The sequence below is a fragment of the Sinocyclocheilus grahami genome, unplaced genomic scaffold (genome assembly GCF_001515645.1).
Source record: "Sinocyclocheilus grahami isolate Dianchi unplaced genomic scaffold, SAMN03320097.WGS_v1.1 scaffold166.1, whole genome shotgun sequence".
NCBI classification, from domain to species: domain Eukaryota; kingdom Metazoa; phylum Chordata; class Actinopteri; order Cypriniformes; family Cyprinidae; genus Sinocyclocheilus; species Sinocyclocheilus grahami.
Window position 1 is genome coordinate 280,132 of NW_015505345.1, and position 8,398 is coordinate 288,529.

Consider the following 8,398-nt stretch of genomic DNA (forward strand, 5'->3'; position numbering starts at 1 on the left):
ACATTCGGCAATACACTTGAAAGATATATCAGAGACAGTTAAAGTAACTGTGAAAGTGTATGTAAAGATAAAAAAAAACACACTGTAAAGTTAAACTATTTGCATTTAACAATTATTTAAACTATTAAATTTCTATTTTCATTTAAGTGCAATTAACATGCAGTTAATAGACCTTTATCACAGCGGAATTGATTACTGGAAGTGCTTGTCGAAGCAGTGTATCGATTCTTCTGGTTATGTATATTTTAAATGTTTCTAATTAAATAAGGATAAAAATATTTAAAATATATAATAATATTGTCATTTCCACCACAGAATGCTTTCGTACACAATACATAATTTGAGCAGAAATGTTCATGACTTTCAGAAATATTACAAAAATATATGGTGCAATACATGGTATATGAACATGTCCAAAACAATAGTAATACCATGATACTATAAATACACATTATTCATTATATATACACGATTTAAGCTGTCATTTTCAGTGCTTTAATATTTTAAAGGCCTACAACAATATGGAGACGTTGGCTGATTTTATGCTATCGGTGCGTAAGTTCAGGTTTAATTCTTCTCGTCCTAATTCCCTCTCAGTAGGAGTCTGTGCCCTTTATAGCCCTAATCGTACCTGACAGATCAGAGTCAGGGACCTGAAGGATGTGTGTGTGAGTGGATGTTCATATAAGTTGTGTGAATTTATGTGCCCAGCCAGTGTCTGTCACTACTGTGTTGTTGCTGCAGATGCATTGTGGCACTCAGTCCTCATACGCTGGGGTCATTACACACACAACACAGATCCAAGTGTGGCTCTAAATCTGATAATGATAAAAAAGCAGGGTTTGAGAGAGAGCTTGTTTTTAATAGTCAGGGATATGAATGTAGAAAACATCTACAAGCTGCCGTTATTAGTTGCATTTTGTAGTATCCATCCTTCACCTATAACTAACATAATGAGAAATTCAGTTCATGGCTTATGCACTTTTTGTGTTTTGGTACTCGTCCTTCTTTGTGTGTTCTGAACAAACCACTGTCTTCTAAAAATACAAAATAGCGCAAACCACAAAATTAGTTCAGTCATAAAAAGTGGAGTTTAATGTCCTTCATGGTCACAGCTGTGTGGAGCTCTGCAAATAAACGCTCTGCTTGTTGTAGACCATGTACTGTAATTCCCATGCGCTAAGATAAGACATTGACTAAACCATGCCGAGAAGCCACGGCTGCGGTGTTTGGGTGGAGGCTGGAGATCCATTTACCCTGTTGCTTTCTGTTCATCCCAGCCCTGAAACAGGCTTTGATCGACTGCTGATCTGAAAATCGCTGAAATCTCTCAATTTGAAATCTGAGTTTTGCAACATTTTTTTTGTTGTTGCTTTCCAAATAAATAGGTGTGTTTTCAACTTTATCTCATTCCCTCTCATGTGGTTCCAGGCTTTATTTTGGTGAAGTGAAGATTACAATTTGCTACTTTGGTAACATGCTCCTTAATTAAAGGCAGAACTGATACATATGCATTGAGATTGCATATTCCACTGGCAGATAAGAAGGAGTTTATTTGACAAACTACAAAGAAAGCATCCATTCACATCGAAACAGCCTAGGCTACATGATGAACAACACTAAAAGTCTTATGAATTATTCCGAATTCGCAGCAATCAGGTTTTAAAGTGGCAGTAAATCCAGTCTAAATAGGTTCATTCATTATTCTCTGCGGTGGGGCACGGGATACTTAAAGAGTGTTATGTCTGGATTGTCCCATGCTCTGCTGTGTTCTAGCGGATGGTGTTCTGGCTTGACCTGATATACGGTGCGAATTACAGAGACGGAAATGTCGTCGTCATCTTGTTAGTATTCTGATGTAAGCCTGGGGCACGGGTGTCAGATGCTCTCAAAATTTACAGCTCAATTTGGAAATCACAGATACAGCTGAGCATGGCTTTGGGGTGACTTATAATGAAAATACCAATCCACATTAGCTCCATCTGCCACAAGCAAAATGTTAATATCAGAGCAGAAAAAAAAAGTGAGAGAGCGATAGAGAGAGAGAACAGAGAAACATGAGAGAAAATAAAGTTTGCTGTTCATGAAAGTCACACTTCCAACGTTACCGGCAACTTTGAAGCCAGCTGAAGCTCTTTCCTGGTGGTTGGACAGAAATGTAACGCATTCATGTTTGTTGGTGAATTAGCAATATCTGGCAACAATGTTTAGGTTGAGGGGACTCAATTCAAAGCATCTGCATCAAATCAGTTTGTGATTACATTTTGTGTATTATGAATTCGCAGAGTATGATCTACTTTATTAAGTTCACGTTCCAGGGGAAAGAGGCACATTTTGGGAAGAAAGTTTTAACTTTAGGATCCTTCCATTTGGTTCATCCTTACTCTTTGCCTTCTGGCACCAACTAAATTAAAGACTTTTTGTTCCATCCTGATTTTCCACTGGGCCTTTAATGTCATGCTTATTTCAGAAGGATATTGCCAGTGATTCTTACAAATAATGAAGGAAAATTAATGTATTATTGTCTGAGGACAATGAAAACATATTTATCCTCAATCTCCATGTGAATTGCCCTAGCTCAAATAGTCTTCGATTGAATACCGCAAACATATTTGCATAAGCTTTGAATTTAGAGTCCTCCTCAGGCTCCGAGAATTGTGTCAAAGCCTCTCTCTCGATTCTTACAAATAATGAAGGAAAATTAATGTATTATTGTCTGAGGACAATGAAAACATATTTATCCTCAATCTCCATGTGAATTGCCCTAGCTCAAATAGTCTTCGATTGAATACCGCAAACATATTTGCATAAGCTTTGAATTTAGAGTCCTCCTCAGGCTCCGAGAATTGTGTCAAAGCCTCTCTCTATAGTCATCGTTTGATGGTGATGAAGTGGTACTGCTGATGTATATGATTATCTTAACTAAGACCCACAAATGAACAGAAAATGCACTCTATTCTGTTTTTCAATGGCTTATCATTGATTTCAGGGGCTCACAATACCTCCCTAAAATAAATAAAACTTATTTTGAAATTTGTTCTTTGGTCTATAACATGCAATTATATACACTGTAAAAATAGATGTGCTGTTATTGTTAACTTAACAAGCTATTTCTAACATGACCTTTAAAAACCTCTTTCATTTCATTGGTGTGACTCAAAATTGTCAGCTTGATTTAGTCATATTAAATAATATTTCTGACTTGATGAAGTGCTTTTTTAATTTTTTTTTAGCAGTGTTTGGAAGACCAGGGGTAGCTGTCACACTCTTTTACTCTAGTGACTATTTTTCTAAGATAGTTTTTCTTTATCAATTTTTTTTGTGTGAATTAACCATGCTAGATAAATAAATAAATATGTTGTCACACTATTAGGCAAGTTGTCACAGTGGAACCTGACATTAATAGGCTTTTCATTTATTTCATTTTTTCCAGCAAAATTATAACAGTAAAGCAAATACAAAACATTTAATGAAACTGCAGAAAATGTACAAGGTGAGTACAAAAAACATTATATAAAACCAATATATAAAACCATTGTTTTCGGCCAACTAATATACAATTTAAATTACTGAATGAAAAATTTAAATTAATAAGCTTAATTATAATAACACGCCTTGCTCTGGCATGTGACAACTTGGCCCGACCTCCCCAATCTTACATCTAAACATCAATAGATTTTGCTTTGGTCACAAGAAGAGCTACAGTATGTGGATTGGTCTTCATCGTAATCTCTCTCTCTCTCTCTCTCTCTCTCTCTCTCTCTCTCTCTCTCTTTCTTTTTTAATTATATACCCATTTTATGTTGCGACGGTCCATTTAGTAGGTTTTATGCCAGCTGAGTATGGCCAAGGGGTAATTACAAGGATTATTTACTTCTGTTAATTGAGGTCCCATCTTTGAATGGGTGGTAAAGGTTAATGTCCTTTTCAATTCAAAGCATCTGCATCAAATCAGTTTGTGATTACATTTTGTGTATTATGAATTCGCAGAGTATGATCTACTTTATTAAGTTCACGTTCCAGGGGAAAGAGGCACATTTTGGGAAGAAAGTTTTAACTTTAGGATCCTTCCATTTGGTTCATCCTTACTCTTTGCCTTCTGGCACCAACTAAATTAAAGACTTTTTGTTCCATCCTGATTTTCCACTGGGCCTTTAATGTCATGCTTATTTCAGAAGGATATTGCCAGTGATTCTTACAAATAATGAAGGAAAATTAATGTATTATTGTCTGAGGACAATGAAAACATATTTATCCTCAATCTCCATGTGAATTGCCCTAGCTCAAATAGTCTTCGATTGAATACCGCAAACATATTTGCATAAGCTTTGAATTTAGAGTCCTCCTCAGGCTCCGAGAATTGTGTCAAAGCCTCTCTCTATAGTCATCGTTTGATGGTGATGAAGTGGTACTGCTGATGTATATGATTATCTTAACTAAGACCCACAAATGAACAGAAAATGCACTCTATTCTGTTTTTCAATGGCTTATCATTGATTTCAGGGGCTCACAATACCTCCCTAAAATAAATAAAACTTATTTTGAAATTTGTTCTTTGGTCTATAACATGCAATTATATACACTGTAAAAATAGATGTGCTGTTATTGTTAACTTAACAAGCTATTTCTAACATGACCTTTAAAAACCTCTTTCATTTCATTGGTGTGACTCAAAATTGTCAGCTTGATTTAGTCATATTAAATAATATTTCTGACTTGATGAAGTGCTTTTTTAATTTTTTTTTAGCAGTGTTTGGAAGACCAGGGGTAGCTGTCACACTCTTTTACTCTAGTGACTATTTTTCTAAGATAGTTTTTCTTTATCAATTTTTTTTGTGTGAATTAACCATGCTAGATAAATAAATAAATATGTTGTCACACTATTAGGCAAGTTGTCACAGTGGAACCTGACATTAATAGGCTTTTCATTTATTTCATTTTTTCCAGCAAAATTATAACAGTAAAGCAAATACAAAACATTTAATGAAACTGCAGAAAATGTACAAGGTGAGTACAAAAAACATTATATAAAACCAATATATAAAACCATTGTTTTCGGCCAACTAATATACAATTTAAATTACTGAATGAAAAATTTAAATTAATAAGCTTAATTATAATAACACGCCTTGCTCTGGCATGTGACAACTTGGCCCGACCTCCCCAATCTTACATCTAAACATCAATAGATTTTGCTTTGGTCACAAGAAGAGCTACAGTATGTGGATTGGTCTTCATCGTAATCTCTCTCTCTCTCTCTCTCTCTCTCTCTCTCTCTCTTTCTTTTTTAATTATATACCCATTTTATGTTGCGACGGTCCATTTAGTAGGTTTTATGCCAGCTGAGTATGGCCAAGGGTAATTACAAGGATTATTTACTTCTGTTAATTGAGGTCCCATCTTTGAATGGGTGGTAAAGGTTAATGTCCTTTTGATATATATTTTCTTTCCGTCTCCTCAGACAGACTTACAGGCGAAAGAGAAGGAGATTCCTGAGGGTATACAAGTCTGAAATGTTCAAATTCAGTTTGAGAAAAGGAGGAACGTCCACCGTGTAAGTCGGTGGGTTTCAGTGGTGGGGTATATTTCAGGTTCCATTTCTAAGCTCGGCCCCTAAGATGGCCCACATTGATTTCCTTCACTTCTGCTCTTTGCTTGGTCTCAGTGCTTTCATTAAACCCTAATCCGTCTCATTTGCTATGCTTCCAGGAGACATGGAACTAAAAGAGGGAGGTGGATAATGAATAGGAAAGAAAATGTGAAGTTGCATATGTTTTTTTCCCCTGCTCTTTAAATGACCCTTGTCTTCACATTCATGATGAGGCTGTTTTAATAGTCTTCATAAGAGGAATTTTAAATCACAAAACTGCTAACCTGCAGGTTAATAAAAATGGTAATTTGGTAATCTTGTATCTGATTTAATTGGATTTCAAGAACCCCTTTAAAATGTGTTTGCATTCTGGAAAATTTACATGTGCCGTGTTAAAAGGGAACTTGAATCTCCAGCTGTCAGGATAATGAATTAGACAATTTCATCTCTATAATCTTCTGACAATCTCCGCTTGTACTTTCCTGTCACAGTTATCCATTAAAGCAATGAATTACCTAAATATTTGAAATGTTTTACATGGTTTTGTTGCTTTGTAATGTTGCTAGGGCCTCAAACATACTGTGTGTTGTTTCATCATAAAGATAATGTGCCTGACAGTAGAATGAGATTAAATAAAACTTGGGATATACTGTGTATCTAATTTGACCTTTGACCTCCTAATATTTCTTTGAGCTTGCATTTTTGTAATATTTTATTGTGTTAGTGGTCGACCAATATATAGCTAAAGCTGATATACCAGCTGACATTTGGCATTTTTAATTTAGAATTTTTTTTAACCTTTTTTTTCTGCTTCATTTTTAATAAGCTTTCCGTGTGGCTAATAAGTGCCGTGAGTGGGACTTTTATTTTGACAGTGACAAGAACTGCACAGGAGCTCTCATTCTGTCTTAATTAGTTTACAGTCTGTACTGTTCTCTCTCTCTCTTTCTTTTTTAATTATATACCCATTTTATGTTGCGACGGTCCATTTAGTAGGTTTTATGCCAGCTGAGTATGGCCAAGGGGTAATTACAAGGATTATTTACTTCTGTTAATTGAGGTCCCATCTTTGAATGGGTGGTAAAGGTTAATGTCCTTTTCGATATATATTTTCTTTCCGTCTCCTCAGACAGACTTACAGGCGAAAGAGAAGGAGATTCCTGAGGGTATACAAGTCTGAAATGTTCAAATTCAGTTTGAGAAAAGGAGGAACGTCCACCGTGTAAGTCGGTGGGTTTCAGTGGTGGGGTATATTTCAGGTTCCATTTCTAAGCTCGGCCCCTAAGATGGCCCACATTGATTTCCTTCACTTCTGCTCTTTGCTTGGTCTCAGTGCTTTCATTAAACCCTAATCCGTCTCATTTGCTATGCTTCCAGGAGACATGGAACTAAAAGAGGGAGGTGGATAATGAATAGGAAAGAAAATGTGAAGTTGCATATGTTTTTTTCCCCTGCTCTTTAAATGACCCTTGTCTTCACATTCATGATGAGGCTGTTTTAATAGTCTTCATAAGAGGAATTTTAAATCACAAAACTGCTAACCTGCAGGTTAATAAAAATGGTAATTTGGTAATCTTGTATCTGATTTAATTGGATTTCAAGAACCCCTTTAAAATGTGTTTGCATTCTGGAAAATTTACATGTGCCGTGTTAAAAGGGAACTTGAATCTCCAGCTGTCAGGATAATGAATTAGACAATTTCATCTCTATAATCTTCTGACAATCTCCGCTTGTACTTTCCTGTCACAGTTATCCATTAAAGCAATGAATTACCTAAATATTTGAAATGTTTTACATGGTTTTGTTGCTTTGTAATGTTGCTAGGGCCTCAAACATACTGTGTGTTGTTTCATCATAAAGATAATGTGCCTGACAGTAGAATGAGATTAAATAAAACTTGGGATATACTGTGTATCTAATTTGACCTTTGACCTCCTAATATTTCTTTGAGCTTGCATTTTTGTAATATTTTATTGTGTTAGTGGTCGACCAATATATAGCTAAAGCTGATATACCAGCTGACATTTGGCATTTTTAATTTAGAATTTTTTTTAACCTTTTTTTTCTGCTTCATTTTTAATAAGCTTTCCGTGTGGCTAATAAGTGCCGTGAGTGGGACTTTTATTTTGACAGTGACAAGAACTGCACAGGAGCTCTCATTCTGTCTTAATTAGTTTACAGTCTGTACTGTATTAGTACAGTTTACTGTCTGACAATAGAATTGTAAACACTGTAATACCTTTTTAATATACTGGCATTCAGCAAATATTTTGGTCGTTTAAAGCCTTTGAATATCGATAAACCTTGCAAACTTCAGTGAATCCAGCAAACGAGCACATTGTATCCTATATCAATGTCATATGTCATATTCACTCTATACCAGTGGCGGGCCGTGCATTTTACACCTAGGCCTTCAGTGGCGTCCTACATGAATTAATCCATCTCTTCATACCATCATAATGATGCCACGGCTATAGAAACCATAAATATTACACAGTAATGCAGTATAACAGGGCACTACATAACAGACAGGTATCTTATGTAGCGAGAATGAATGCCATTACTAAAGAAAGAAACCCAATTAACAATTGCACAACACATCATCTGTAGCTGAAGCATTAACCTAACAAAATGACACAAATACAGTCCATCCGATGTCCTTACAGACATTTATTCATCTTACAAACGCATTTATACCTTACAGATAGCATTGGTATAAAACAAATAAGGTGATTACATGTGTTTTAAAGTTGACCAAACAATTCAATGTTCTCTTACTGCTTTATTTCGTCTTTACGAGTCTCCCCG

At 35.5% G+C, this 8,398-nt stretch overlaps 1 long non-coding RNA gene across 1 annotated transcript; it reads left to right on the forward strand.

The window, feature by feature from the left end:
• The first annotated feature begins 6,723 nt into the window (after positions 1-6,723).
• LOC107593161 (uncharacterized) lies at positions 6,724-7,368 on the forward strand. Its single transcript, XR_001610058.1, has 2 exons — positions 6,724-6,812; positions 6,968-7,368. It is a non-coding gene; the product is annotated as an uncharacterized lncRNA (long non-coding RNA).
• Positions 7,369-8,398: the final 1,030 nt, after the last annotated feature.